Here is a 15,946-nt window from a genome sequence, read left to right as displayed (position 1 = left end):
TTACTCTTCTATGACTGGCGTTATGATGTAATTTTGATGCTCACCCTTATTTATTCTGTTGTGGCTAGCCATTATCATGGACTTAAGAACTTTCACACCAAATACAGCTCACTGTCTGTTCACTTTTGATATCAAATGCAAAAAAAAAAAGAAAAGATCTTCACATGGCATGGAAATACGAAATACGAAAAAAAAAGAAGAAGACAAATGAACTGCAGTACGCAGTCGAGCGGTGTTGCATTACTGTATGAACACCATACTCACGTTTTCGGTTTACCATATTTAATCTACTTTCTAGCCTAGTTTCTTTTTTTTTTTCTTATTGCGAGCGTCCGGTTTGTTGTAAGATAGCGATGTTTTCACAGAGTCTGAGCCGTTTGCATGAACAGTGCGAAACACCGTGAAAACACAATCGACCATTGTCCGCAGAAACCCTGTACTGGGTGCAGAACCCCCTAGAGCACGACTTAACAGAGCCACGAGACATGTAGGAAGAAAAAAAGGAGAGGCTGTATTCATGTATTTGATAGGAAAACCATTGACACTTAGCAGATGCTTCTGATCGGTTACGGAAAACCTGCAACAAGTGTCTGACGGCGCTACGTCATTTGTTTACAAAACGCTGCCTACTGAGGACAAATATTCAAGATGCTGTGGTAAATCTGTAATACCAGAAGAGCCGATCTTTACAAAGGTACATGTTTACAGGAAAGAAAGAAAACGGGACGCTCGTAAAACGTTTCTGAAAGCTAGGATCAGACGTACGTGTTTACGATTACCAGTTGAAACCACCGATAAATAAATAGAATAGAAAACGGTTGGCTCTTAAACGCTGCCCAGAGTTGGAGTCGATAGAATATACAGAGCGTATAAAAGCGCTAGCGTATGAAACACGCAGTTTCCGTAAACTGATCCTTCCTGTAACTATCTAATAAACACTGTCTGGAAATACGCCCCGCTGCCTGACTGAAAATATGTTGTACTTTCCTTTCAGTTATTGTGTGCACAGCTAGCGCCACTTTTCCGACGGCGTGCGCCGAAAGAAACACATTGGGTCAACAAGTCAGTGTCGTATGTCTGAAGCGCAAACTCCTTACAATAAGGTGTCCTTCAAAGTTGTAAAGGACCCTTAAGTCAAAGGAGCACTAGCCTTCACTACTTCTTCAGGGTACCAGCCTGCCCGTATGTAAGCGGTATAACTTTTAAACTGGCAAGCCTGTTTGTTCTTCTGTAGAAGGGTCCTTCAAGGTTGAAACATAAGCTTCCAACACATCACACTCAACCAGTAGGTTTCTCGATGATGACACTCACTCATTCAGGCTCCTGTTTGCGTAAGAGACTGTTTTTAGTGCCACCGCTATTGACACAATCTTCTTCTGGAAGATGACCTGAGAAACGAAGATGACATTCGTTGCAGCGGTGGTCCCGTACACAGCGAGCGTTCTTCGTTTTATGCAGTGTAAGATGAGAAAGGCTTGCATCGCCATTCAAGATGAGAGTGATGGAAAGGAGGGATGCAGGGATCCCAACAGTCAAAGAACAACGCATGAAGGCCGACACCCGTCACTTCTGGATCGTACTTGAAACGGGAGAAGTTGTTGGCTACAAAAAGATACGCAAATGATCGCCGCGGGAAAATGAAGATGAGATACGTATCAAATCTCCATAGGTTTTCTCCTACCATCATCATCATCATCACCATCATCTAGAAGGAATACGCTACTTCACTCGTACTGCTAGTGGAATAGCCTAGTAGTCTCTTTCTACTACTAATATGATTGATTGACTGACTGGTAAAAGAAAAAATGGAGATGTTAGTCCCAAGCCACTCGGGACTGGCTACTCAAGTATGCGTTATTTAGGGCTCGTTATATGTAAAACAAATAAAGGGAAAGGAGGGTGAAAAAAAAAGAAAGGGAACCTATACAAATAAAACCTCTACCTAATACCTATACTAAGGATATGACTTTCTACGTAATCCTAATACAACAACCGTATTAGACGCATCTTAACGTTCCAATCAGAGGAGAGCGAGAGAGATAGAGAGAGAGAGTGCTCGATGCTTACTTCCTTTTCTTGTCTGATAATAGAGATCTAAGATAGAGATAAATCTCGTCGCTGTTCGTTTTGAATTAACGTATCTACGAACGGGCGCTTTGGGTGCTATGGGGCCGCCGGCCGTATGTAAAGCTGGCTCTGCCACGTTTTGTATGATACTGTGGGGAAGCACGCTTTAAGTTTTGAGAGAGACGTATCTTCGAGCGCGTTCGATTCTGTCTTGACGATGTTGTTTCATTACTATTACGAGGGCGGGGGGGGGGGGGGGGGGGGGTTATTTCATCATTTCATTTCATTCTGATGATGGAAACCGTATGAGTTCCGAAACGCCATGTTTATTCTTGTGGATCTGTCCTGCAGTTATCCTTTGTCCTTGGACCTTGGTCCGTGGTCCTATCCGTTGTTCCTAGCCCACTATACTTTACCAACGCTCCCCTGTCAAGCAGTTTCCGTGCTACAGAATAATTGCACTAAAGGTTCGTTCCTCCTGCGCTACTCAGTAGAACATAGAAGATGAAAGTCGAATTACGAAAGACGAATTTGGTGAATTAAGTTGGACGTGGTTTAGAGAGACTTAACCGCCTTATCTTTCCCATTTCCTTTTAAGCTTTAAGTTAACATTCCTTTGATGTCACATTTCAGGCGAGGTGTAACCCAGAACAATGTCATTTAATTAGTGTTCACCTTGATGGCGCAAAATTAAATGTCAGCATTATCGTTGCTAACGTATGAGCGACAGCGTCCTTTCACTTTCCGGACGTTAATGAAATTTTGAACTTCCCTTTCAAGTCATGTCTTCGAAGAATAAGCTTTAAAAGTGCAATCAGTTGAAGGACGGTGCAGCGGTTTCATAAAGTATAGCTCACGGAAGTGGAAAACCTTGAGAGAGGCCCTCGTATGAAAACACGGTGTGTACTGAATTCTCGCTTTCACCTTACGAATGGTGTCCGCATAACATATCTGTTGGATTGGATTGGATATGAAAGAAAACTATGAAGAGGTTAGTCCCGACCCAGTCACTACTGACTGCACCAAAACGCGTTTGTGGGTGGAACAATAGAGCCAGAAAAAGAAAAACAAACAAACAAAACAAATAATATATATTGTTTTCTTTATTGCTAAAGATACAGACAAACTTCATGAATCCTTGCAAGGGAAAACACCACAATATCACCATCTGGGTCTCGATATTGCTTTATGCCCGCTCCACGGTCCCTCCAAATGCACTCAGTCATAAGGAGGAAAAAAGAACATTGTAATAAAACCAGGAGGATTACATAAACCTGGAGAGTGTCGTGTTATATAGCTCTAAATTGCCAGAAACCGGAGAATCCAAGCGCATTCTTGAAAATCCGCACAACATGTTGGCGACCTCCTGGCAACCGGCGTGATTGTGTCAAGCACTTTTTCATCAGGATCTTTTGCTGTTATGCATCGCGTTATAATGCGTAATGTGATTTTTTTTTTCAGTGTGCCTCGCAACGATTACTTTTAATTTGGAAAACAGAATAAGACAAAAAGAGACGTTCTGCCTAGAGAAGATATTCCTTACATTTTAAAAGGAACGTGCATTGAACAACGTGACAATAGTGTAGCCGTTTAATATAACGTGCGGTTCACTGACGTTGAATATGGATACACCATGCTGAACTACTTTACTCGAAACGCTCTCGAAGCTTTTTATGTCGGATTTAGTTAGTACACTCTACCTCAAACAGACAGAAACAGACGGTACAGACGGTAAACAGAAACAAGTACAGAAACAGACGGACACGAACAGCTGTCCAGGCTTTACCATGTTCACGCTACTCACCTACAATGTATTGAAACTTGAAAGTCCCCTTGAAAATAAATTTTCCTATTCATCATCATTAATTTATCTGTTGTTGTTCTTGTCGAAATTCGCGAGCTCGAGCATTAGACGACAAGCAGCTTCAAGTTTACGATCCCCCTAAGCACTTGTTTGTTACACTGACACGTCCGTCTAGTTGCCTCCTGCGATAGCACCTTCAATATCTTACAACTACCTCATTGCAGGCAAAATACACGAATTACCTCTCGTATTCACGTATTCAGTTTTCATCATATGCCTTAAAGGACCTCGGTAACGAGACGCATATTTAAACGCTCTAACAGACTCTGCAAATTTGCGAGACGTTCCAGTTTATGACTTTTGAGTGATGCGGAAACGTTTCTCGTCCAAACCTCTTCCATTCCGGCAAGCGGTTGGAAACAGCGTGGAAAGATGATAACCCGCGGCGCAGAGGGACACGAAAATAGACTCACTTTAACGTTGCAATGTTGAGAGTTGGAAAGGGGGCGACATAAATTCTCATTTGCTATCTCGTTACCTTAAGATGTCGTGGTAATGAAGGGTACAGGAGTGTGGCGGGAAAATAACTGCGGGCGCTGTGCTATCAGTTACGAGAACCGGATATAAAGGCAACCTTGGCCGCAGGTGGCGATGAAGAAGATCGCTTTGGAGCAGCGACTACAAATTATATATTAGTTCAGAATTATAATTCGTTTAATATTTTACCGCTTGCTTCGAGGTAGGTTTCATAGCGCACATGGCTTTCAATGGTATCATTTATGAAGAAATAATTTATATGTGGGAAGGAACAAAGTGTAAAAACAATAATCTAACAGTATCATGGGCCCACTGTTTTCATACATATATACGTATATATATTATTTCAGCCTGCGTGAAACGAAATTTAATTCTACAGTCATTTTTGGTGCGAAAAACGAGCACAGTCATGATGTTCCTGAGAAGGTCATGGGACACGGGGTGGTTAGGGTTTCCGGTGTACTATGTCTAATTGAATAATGGCAGTTGAAGGAAAGGCACCAGCAGTGGTTTTATTCAACTGCCATTATTCAATCAAAGTATGCAACTGGGCGTTGTGAGTCTTGTGTTGTGGTCGTCTTTCTATGTTGAATTGCCTAATCCATTACTATGTTACTATGTCTGTTTTTTTAAAGAACTTCGGTATGAAAAATCGGTGGTTATTTTACTCACTACGAATCGGCGTTGTACGGCGGTAATATTTCAAATGTGAAATAATAAATAACCAAGTACATGTTAAGGAACTGAGATGACAACCCCATTTTTCATGTCCGTTGCCAAGCAGTTCGTCACAAAGCTACAGGAAATAAAAACAAGTAACAAGTCTTCATTCTGCTGATTTTCGGTGTATAATTACTCTCACCGTCCGCGTAAAAAAATCGATCTGGGTACGGTTATCGGCGCTTTTAAGTAAATACCTAAACCAGAGACAGTATCAAGTAATAGTGTGATAGAATGATAAAACAAAGCTGATAAAACAAGATGAAACAAAACGAAAGAACAATTCCGTGTTCGAAGCACGAGCGTAACTTCTCTCTCCATTTCCCGTCCTTTTCGGGTCACCACGGTATGTTAAAAAAACAAAAAACAAAACAAAGTAAATGCATTTTTCGGCCAGCTGGCGGGATATGGGTGTTCGTGTGGCTCCCTCGAGATACATCGCCACCATCTAGCGCTTTTCTTTATTTCTTTCTTTTTTTTTCAGCTTGGTCTGGAAGCATTTCGAGGTGTGATGCTGCTTTGTGTCGATTCTGCCGTTGAAGGGGCGCTGATACGAAGACATAAGGCAGTTTGTACGAATGAAACTTTGCGGCCAAGTATTCCAGATATTGTAGGGCTTCCTGATCGGTAGTTTTTGCGCATTTTGCAGCTCAGAAATGCATGGGACTGATCACACGACTGATCAATGTCGGCTTTGGAGCAGTTTTTGACCACGGTTACAAGGTCTCGATCACGCAAATCCATCCAAGGAAAAAGATAAAAGTATAGGGATTGCACATATTTAGATTGCGAATTGAGGTGAGCCCAGGTGAGGAATTAGTGTACTCGTGTATCGATTCGTTTAATAGTTATTTAGGAATGTCTTGATGCAGATGGGCTGTTTGCGAATACGAGGTGAACGGCTTGTAATGTAATGTCAACTTGTAACGCAATGTCAGTGTAATGTAATCATGTAGTGTTGTGTAATATAATGTCGGATTATACCGTCATGTTTAGTGATTTTTTTTTAGACTAAATAGACAAAACGTTATTCTAATACCATGGTTGCTGGGCTCAAAGAAGCTCTTCATGCTTCTGCCCTCAAAGCTCACTTCACCTTTCTGGATACCATAGGACTTCGATCCTTATTGTGAAGGGGTTAATTATTTAATTCCCCGCATCCCCACCAGCAATGAGGTAGAATATCGCCCCCTGGCGATGAAACTCCCCATTAATTATCTCACAGTAAAGTTGTTGTAGTTGTTGTTCCCGCATCGATATTTAATATGGCACACACGATGCAACAGGTGGGTTCGTTTTTCGTGACCTGGTAACTTTCATAAGAATGGCGTAGCATTTCTTTGTGTTGATGGAAGACTAGATTACGTTAACGACTGCTGAAGGCACGATCTAGAAATCCCAATATTGCAATCTGTACAGTCGATCATTTACACACAGTAAGCGAACATTATATCGAGTACCCATCAATTCTCTGTCACGTACTGGTGATCCTTGCTCTGCATTTTGTTGCATAATTATTATTCAGCTCCAAGATTGAATCCATCCGTCCATTGGAGTCCTCCTGATGGAGTTTGTGCCCGGACCCTTGCTGCACACACATATATTTCCTATTTTAGTGTCATAGAAAAAGCTATTTGTCATAGTGTCATAGAAAAAGAGGCATTTTGTGATCTTCTCTAAATAATATTTTGTGACGCCGCACGTACCTTGACCTCACCAAGAAGAGCCACCACACATCACTCCCTTAAAATCATAAAACACCAAAGTAAAAAGTTGAATTCTATCACCGGCGTCCACAGTTCTTGCAAAGTGCTTGCGTACACTGAGCTGCTCTGACTGTCGTGCAGTCGTTTTTGAAAGGATTCACAATCCTGCTAATTGGTGTCGCTTCCAACAGCGCGATCGGTGCAGACTTGTCCTTGCAAAAGGAACTCGTGTACACAGTCAAAGGAACGAGCTAAGCCATTACTTCAGAAGATTGGATCTACAATTGTTTGCGCTTTCTAAAGTTCAAAGGGGTCCCGGTGTGCTTTGCAAGGAATCTTCGGGTAACTTTACAGAAAAGAAAGAGAGACACGAGCGCGGGACTTTTGCAGCCAGTGTTTGTTAGCAAATTGAATGGATGTATTTGCAAGGCGGTAGCCACGAGTTGTAGGCAGGTGCCTGGGTGTCTTGAGGCAGTAAAAGTTTGCAAACGAAATAACAAAGATAATACCATTATACTTTGGGAGAAATCAATAAATGTTAAGGGACCGTAGGTTATGTTAGAGGCTATATAGATTTAATGGGCGACTGAGCATCGACAAGGCACAGTTGTCGAAGTGCGTCGACCGAGGCGTCAGCCGTTGAAGGCTACGTACTCAGAGCACATTTACATGCCTTTAAAACAAACACGTAACATATTTGCGTCAACAAAACATGTGAAACTCTGTCTGCCTGGCCTCTACCTCTGTATAAATGTATAACTCTGTGACTGAAGCTCTTATGTTGTCTCCGAGTATAGATCACCTAATGTGTTTTTTTGTGTGTGTGTGTACAAACTAAGGTGTTTACATAATTCAAGTTTGGAAAAGAGCAGTGAACACACACACTGCAAAGCAGAACGGACAGCAAAAGCAGCCGAAGATGCCTCACAGCTGCGGAACCCCGTTAGGCTATGACGAACTCAGCGACAATGTACATAGAAGAACAAGAGACACGGGAACGTCGAACTTTCAACCAACGTTTATTGCTACTGCACAAGAAACAGCGCACATAGCGATCAAACAACGCCCCCAACCCCCCGTTAATAACACATCCTTCAGCCAAACCGCACACAGTTGTCGATTAGGCATTCCGTAGAAAGACAATCTTTTACACTGTACCCTTCCAGCTGAACCTGCTTTAAAACTTTTCATCTTCTAGCCTTTCATGCGGTGGTAATTAAAAGAGTAGAAAAAGGACGACCGTGTCGCTATGCATCAACGCGCATCTCAAAATTTCGTGCAGTGCGTGTCGTTACACCGTCGACTCGGGCACAGATTTCGCTTATGTGAGAAAAAAGAAAAGAAAAGAGAATACCACATTTTTATTTTATCTATATCCATATCTTATGCCCATGTCTTAAAAGTCCGCGAAGAAATCAAGTTCCTCCGCCCGACTTCTCCAGCCTAAATATTCTCGCAACCGTACAAAGCATGCCGCGCATTCTGCGTTTTCCAAAATCATTTTTCTAAAGTCTTTGAAGAGCTTCGCATTAATGGAATGCCTGAAGCAAAAAATGCAAAAATTTAGCTGCTCAGCCACGATGCATTATAGCAGGCAACTTTGAACGTAAAATGAAGAAGACGTGATCGCCTCCCACGGCTGCTATTTCGCCTGCCCGAAAGAGCTCCAAGTTTAAGGATATTGAAACATTTCCCAATTGCATTATTGGAGGACGTCGTAATATTATAGGTTTAATATGCGTGGCTGGAAAAAGTCGCAATTGATCGCAGCTTGCGTAGAACGCACGACACATTCGAAAGAAGCATAATTCTTTTAAGGATATAATCAAGTGTAAGCGCTCGTGATAAGGAAGGAAGGAGTTGAACGCTTTTAAAACTGGGAACAGTTTTAAATAGTTAAAATTGGAACCAAGATTTTTGTTCTTCAACGTCATTACGTTTATGTAGCTTTCCTGATTCGTTTTCTTTATAAGGTCGCCCTGAAAGAGATTGCTACTGTGTTGTAGCTTTTCCAGAAGCTTCCTCTTTGCTTCCTCAAACTCAAGAAAAATGAAGCTTTTTTTAATGCGTTCATCAGGTAGCTTCATGGCTAGCTTCATGCTTGTCCAGCTGGCTTGTTCATGGCTTATCCGATCCTTTAAAAGCGTTAAACTTGGTGTTAGGAATAGAAACAAGACGAACATCACACGTTCGCACTGGGACTGCTATACAAGCTCCCGACCTCATGGCTGCTGTACAAAAGGTCGCATTTCCCCCCCCCCTCTATTGTTCACCTTTGCTTCAAAGGATCCACATTGGTATAACAGACCATAGATTCGACAGGCCATAGTTTGTGGTCTCGCTCTCACAGTAATTTTTAAATTCACGTTCCAGCCTTCCTCAGCGCATCTATCCCAAACCCTGTCTTCCTGACCGGTCATGTTTCTCTTTTGTTGAAAGGTCCTCTCTTCGACGTGACAAGATCACACACGCACGTAGACAGCGTGCCAGCCTTCTGAGATCAGGCGCTGGTCGAATGTCCCGAGAGGGGCTGTCATCTGTGCATTATTAAAGTGCGGCACCTCGTTATCGGCTTTCTATGTCGCAGTTACTTTTGATGGCAGAGTACAGTATACACGCTATATCCTACGAGGCGAAGTGTTATGAACGATGCTTGAAGAAGGAACTCTAGACGAGTGCCCAGACATTGAGCAAGTGCGAAAGAAAGTATGACGAACTTTTGGGTTGCATTATGTATGGAAATAATGAAGAGGACGAACATCTGATGTTCAGAAATATAAAACGTAGGGGGAATGAGAGAGAAAAAGAGATGTGACGCGAGAAAGAAAAGCGATCACGACAACGAAGTGTGTTTTTAATGCGCTTTTAAGGATTCCACTACATATATACAGCACATAAATAAAACACTGCTCATTGAGAAAAGTTTGAATGATTGCTCCGGCTACAAAACTGTCACTGAAAAAAAAAGAATGAAAAACAGTTTTTGTCCGTTTGGGGACTGTATGCATTGCCACAACTATTAGTTCCATTTGGGACTAAATGAACGGAAGCGTATGCGAAGTTGAAGGCCTATTTCCAGCTCTGGGCAATAAACTTCAGTGTCGGGGAACTAAGATGGGGAGCTATTGCAATCAAGCGGATTATCAGTTATACAGGGTGTTTTGCTCTAACGTGTCCAGAAATTATGTTTAAAGCGATCGATAAAAGAAAAGCAAGCGGTACTTTTCTGCTACTTGAGTAAGAAACAGGTACTGCTTCACTAGTAGCACCTGCTTCATAGTCAAGTAGCTGAAAAGTAGCGCTCGTTTCTTTTTTATCGCTCGCTTTAAATAAAATTTCTGGACACGCTAGAGCAAACACCCTGTATAATCGCTTTCAAATTAAATCTTTTTCCCCCCTCAGAGTGTAGACTGCTAACAGAGCTAAGTACGGTTTCTCGCATTCCTAAGTGTCATATTATCACGACTCCTTTAAAGTGTATTCCGGTAGTGTGCAAAAAAAAAAGAAAAAAAGAAAATGAACTTAATTGAATTGCTCCTTTCAACGCTTTTCCACTCCAATCTGTTCCAATTTTTTGTTCCAATGCTCTAGCGTTGCCCTTTCGTAGATGCGTTATTCGCTTAAATGTCATACGTCAAATGTTATATGGTAAATGTGCACGAACTACTTCGCCGATAACAATAGCCTTGCACCGACGGTCATTCACAATAAACCGCAACCGGTTGCAGGAATATTGCAACGCAGGATCCATGCGTGAGAGAAACAAGCAAGACGGGTAGGCGAAGCTGTCTATGTGATAACAACGCTTCCGCTTTTACAGAATGGGGTGTCTAGCTCACTACCTCTGACATCTCCGTAAAATGTGTGTCACCGAGTGAAAGCTAGTGACATCAGTATTAGCAGGGAAGGCAATAGACTGGACAACTCACAGGAGCATGGCGTATCTAAGACGACAGCGCAAGAATTGCACGCGTTTAAGCTATGTCATCACGTGCAATGATTTTGCTCTCTTTTTTTGCAAGTGTCATTTCTGTATCAGCGTTGCCTGAAAGTTGCATACGCATACATTGTTTTGGCTTTCAGGATTTTCCACTCCTGATAATACTCGTACTTTGTGGTCCCTTCGGTTCTTTCTTTGAGCGTCTTATTTAATCTATTCTGGGCGATCCCTTACGTTTTAGCTAAAGTTCATTTAGAAAACGAAATTTTAGAGAAGTGGTTGTTACAGTTCAGTGAGTTATGTTTTAATGCAAATGCTTGTTTAACGGGAATCGCACGTTGAGAGAAACTAAGGTCCTGGTTTCGTTCATGTTGAGAGGTTCGGTGGTACGTGTACACTGATTATACAGACAGTTGCCTCTCTAGACCACTCCAGCTATTGGGTAACATGAACGAGATGCAGATATTTTGCATTTTCAATTGTGCTCTTTGCACAGCAATGTATACCCCAACGTGAGGAGCTGGAACAAGAACGTCTGCTGGTCTACTCACCACAGAGTGTTTACGTTAAATTTAGGCACCTCTCTTTAGGAGAATGCATACGTACTGCCCTACACTCATACATGGAGCAGCATAATGAAAAGTGCAGCACAATAAAGTTTAGGGTTCCAAGTAAATCTAATATGAGAAATCGGTAATTTTTCTGAGAAACCTAGGTTCCATATACTCCTCAACGTCCAATTTTTCAGCGTGCTGCCTTCCTGCATACATTCGCTGTCATTGTGTCCCAAACAGCCAGCTGTTCCCGGCACCACTACAGGACAAGATTTCTCTATAGTGCTGATGCCAACACAGCGCCGACTGGAAGTTTTGTGTGGGATTGTTCACAGAAGACACTGCAGCTGAGTCGTTAGTCTCGCTCTGGCTTTTGAAGTCGCGCAAGAAAGCATGGAACATAACTTTCACATAAAGATTTTACAGACCAACCTGTCGGTACCTCGCACATTACGGAATCATACCGGCACAAGGTCCATAGAGCACCGCGTGTTTGACGTTCTTAGAAATATGTACTTTATATGAACAAAGGACTTAAAATTTCACTCTCTCTACGCTTACTGTTTTTGTAAAAAAGACAACTTTAAAAGAAATATTCAGCTTAAACCTGAATAACTATTCGTCAGCTTAGTACCATCGAGCGCATGTACGACTTACAGAAGTCTCGGCGTTGTCTCAGACACACCTTTCCGCCTGTCTCGATTTACATAAAACTCATTTCCAACTACTGGCTCTATCGTGAAGGGCTTACCATGCTCGATCCCGTGCAATGTTTCTGCCATTTTATTTGCATAGGTAATAGGAATTCGCTAGTAACATGGCTCTAGAGTCTGAGCTAGAAGTTCGGTTATTGGTGGCGCTCTAAAGTAGGTAATGTCGTCCCGACAATGGGAACTTGAGCTCCCTACGACGGAAGGCATTTAACGTAGATCAGGCGTTTGTACGCGGAACGTTCGTAACACTTGTGCCGTCATGGTATTTTCGAACGACTGATTTACAATTTTTTTTAAAATCCAGATTGACGTAAAACTAACCGTGGCTCCACTATCCGTTGACTAGAGCGTGTAAAATGTGTGCGAGTGTGTGTAAGTCTGCCGAAACTAGGTCTGAAGTGCAGGTTGTGAAGAGCGGCTCAAGTACGCTAACTGAGGAGAAGTCAGTCAGTGCGGCCGGTGGGGGTCGACCGGGAATCGCATGAGTTGCACGTGACGCATTTAAGAATTTCAGTTACCTATGGATGTAACATGATTTCTTCAGAAGCACTCTTTGGGTATCCGGTTCAATGGTGACAATAATGAACAAGATACAACGTTGTTAGCGCTGTAACCGCGAGCAGGGTTTCTCGAGACGTTCCTCTTGGATAGCAAATAGGCGATTTCAGTAAATCCCAGTGCTCCTCGCGCACGCGCTGCATCCTGGGCGCTTACTGTCATGAAGGAAGGGGATAGTAATAATAAATTACGATTACACCTACGAAGGAAGATGGACAGGCTCTGTTTTTTCTTTAAATTTCACCAGGCAAATAATAGCCCGGGGTATCACTCCTCTATAAGCATAAATACACCGTTTTATCAGACACGACATATTACACAACTCCATCTTCCTAGGGCGACAACTAACCGTTTTCGTTTTCCCCCTTTGTTGTCTGCTATTTCAGGCTAGAATGCTCTTCCCCAGGAAATTAAGAGAGAGAGATACATGATGACGATGATATGGGGATGACTGCCGCTCATTGAGCAGAATGCTACCCCATTGCTATTGGGGAAAAATGAGAGGATGGTGATGAGGATGATGCTGACGGGGCCAGGAAATTAAACTCGTAACTGACATAGTCTCTTTTCGTAAACAATGCGAGTTGCGCATTCAGTAACCGAGGCCGTGAATCGGTATATATGTATGTATACATGTATATATGTGCGTACTTTTTGCGTGTTTGTATGCGTTGTTGTTGTTGTTGTTGTTGTTGTTGTTGTGGCACGCGAGTATGTGCGACTGCTACTTTCTTTCTTTTTTGTTTTATATATATATACTGTATTCCCCTTTATGTAATACCCCAGTAGGGTTGCCTAAAGCTCAGCTCCGCCGATTTTCGACTGCGACAGAATGGAGCCATGCTTGGGCTGTGCGTTCGTTTCCGCACAGGGAGCATACACGTGAAAAATTTTCACCCATTTGTTTGTAGTTTTTAAGAAATCAATTTTTAACTTTCCCTGGCACGGCGGCCCTGTGGTCGGCAAACCCTGACCAATCCTGGCTTCGTCCTGGCTTAGCCGCGCTCGTGGCTTGGCTAACGCCAAATCGTCGATGCGATGGCGGAGATCTATGGGCGAAGGTGAATGGTTTGGGTGTATTCCGTGATAATTGCTGTCGTTAATAGCCTCAAAGATAGTTTTGCCGGTCTTCTTTAACAAGCCTTACAGGATGGCCTCGTTGTGCAACGACGGCCGTCGTGAGCGGACATTCTGTGCCCGCACTGTGCTTCATGCTACCAACAAGACCTAAGACCTAACACCTAACGTGTGACGTACACTTACGCATTCTCAATAGCTCTGGCAGCGCACTATGCGCGGACTTGCTGCGCGTGCAGAAAGCACCACCAAAGCTATTGAGAACGAGAACGTGCTAGAAGACGAAGTATTCCCTATAAGAAACATAATAAAACGGTGCGGTGGTCCCCGATAGCTCGTGACAGCTATTTCAGCACGATACAGCGGCCATGACGGAGTGTAAACACAAACTGGTTGCCAGGCAGAGCTGGCTAGGTGTGGCTATCCAATCCGCGCAGTTCCAAGTATGACGTCACAAGTGGAACCGCCGTCCGGTAGTTTTTCTCAAATTTCTCACGAAGGAGTATGGAAATTTGGAAAGCAATGTGCGTTTATGAATGAAGTTGGGACCACGGTTCTGAATATCACTACGTCTTCATACTTTCGGAACAGCAGCGGAGCTGCACTTTAAGGTAATAAAAAATGAAAAATGAAAAATGAAAATGAAATGAAATAATAATTCGCGGCTTTACGTCGCGAGATAACTGCGTGAGCGATCGTGAGCGACGCCACAGTGGTCGGATCCGTTAATATCCGGTCGGATTAATTTCGCCCGCCTGAGGGTTCTTTAACGTGTGCCGAAATCTCGACTCGCCTCACACCTCATTTAACGTCCCTTGCAGAAGACGGCGCGTCGAAGCAACTTGTGCAGTGCTGGACAAAAGTTTACGGAACACGCTCCGGCGCATTCCTCCCTCGGAGTGACAGGCTGGCAGCGAACGATACCGTACGGACATGCAAACAGGTGACTGGGTTACCTAGGCACCTGTCTGTAAGTCAGTACGGTCCCCTTGGCTGCTAGCGTGTCACTCTGAGGAAGGAACGCGCTAAAACCTGTTCCGTAAAGTTTTGTCTAGCGCTGTTCCCACCCACCAAGTTACCACAGTCCTCGGCCGGGTTTGATCCCGCGTTCCTGGGTCAGCGGGCCTAGAGTCACTAAATAAGGGGACAGAGTATCGCGTTCCTTTTCCGCGCCGGAGCCGCCGTCCGCTGTCCGCGATTGGGCCGATCGTGTCACGTGGTTTCTCCTTCCAAGAACGCGTCGTCCATATTGAGTCCCCTCCATCCAAAACCGGTTTGCGAGCTGGCTCGACTGCGCGCAGTTCTCCGGCGGAGAAGAGGGAGATTGGCGTCCCGTTGCTAGGCGACGCAGCCGCGCCGGACTCAAGATGGCGGTCTCTCTCGGCGGCGTGACTCAGTGTCGCTGCTCTGCTTCCTATTTAGTGACTCTAAGCTGGCCGGCGGAAGGGAAGAATGGTCGCGCATCTTTCGTTTTCGCTGACCTTGATACGTCACAGAAAATGGGCCGAAAGAGGAGAAATTGAAACAGTTTGGAGGCCTCTTTCTTTCCGATAACACAAGTGCCCACAATTCAAAGCGGCGCTAAGCACTCTGGGATTTTCTGCAGTCGAAGAATCAAACCGGAAATGAGCAGACCCAGGTTCGTCAGCACCTTTTCCTTGAGTCACTCGAATTCGTGAATCTCTGAGCGTTCGAAGCTTACTTGTTTGCGTCGTCCATATTTGTGGCCTGCCTCAGCCAAATCTCGTTGCCTGCGTCGTCTATTCTCGATTTCCTGTATAGCAAATACTCTCTGAGCTCGTAACAGAGTATGTTTTGTACATCTCTGCACCACGAGTGGGCCTATGCTTACCTAAGGAAGAACTAGGGAGCTTTCACAAGAGTGCTGCTAAAACTACTCTGCGCGCACACACACTGAACAGCTGCAACAGCAGGTTGCACCAGCGCGACCTAAGTTTTTATTTTTTCTTTCTGCTTCAGTTCTGTTCTAACAATGCGGATAGATGTTTTCGGCTGCTGCCAATTGCTATCGCACGAACACACTGACACAGACAACTTCTGTATTCATGAATCCGGTTGAAGTTTACTTGGCGTTATGCAATTTCACTGTCGTCGTCCGGATTTGTCAAACGCATCTGTCTGTGCCCTCGTGTTTATCTTTCGCTCCAGAATTTCAATGTGGCCTGAACGCAGGTGCGCTTGACGTTTGCATTGCTTGCATTCGTTTGCATCTGTTGCGAATAAATTTCCGGACGGTACAATCTGTTGTT

The 15,946-nt window shown here is 43.7% G+C and overlaps 2 protein-coding genes across 3 annotated transcripts in view; one reads left to right on the top strand and one right to left on the bottom strand.

Annotated features, from left to right (window-relative positions):
• Positions 1 to 15,946, bottom strand: part of LOC135366159 (uncharacterized) — a 208,976-nt gene that overhangs the window by 29,072 nt on the left and 163,958 nt on the right. The gene's annotated exons all lie outside the window — the stretch shown is intronic.
• Positions 1 to 15,946, top strand: part of LOC135366158 (calcitonin gene-related peptide type 1 receptor-like) — a 146,172-nt gene that overhangs the window by 35,764 nt on the left and 94,462 nt on the right. The gene's annotated exons all lie outside the window — the stretch shown is intronic.

Source organism: Ornithodoros turicata, chromosome 8 (genome assembly GCF_037126465.1).
Source record: "Ornithodoros turicata isolate Travis chromosome 8, ASM3712646v1, whole genome shotgun sequence".
NCBI classification, from domain to species: domain Eukaryota; kingdom Metazoa; phylum Arthropoda; class Arachnida; order Ixodida; family Argasidae; genus Ornithodoros; species Ornithodoros turicata.
This window is presented reverse-complemented; position numbering and strand designations above follow the sequence as displayed.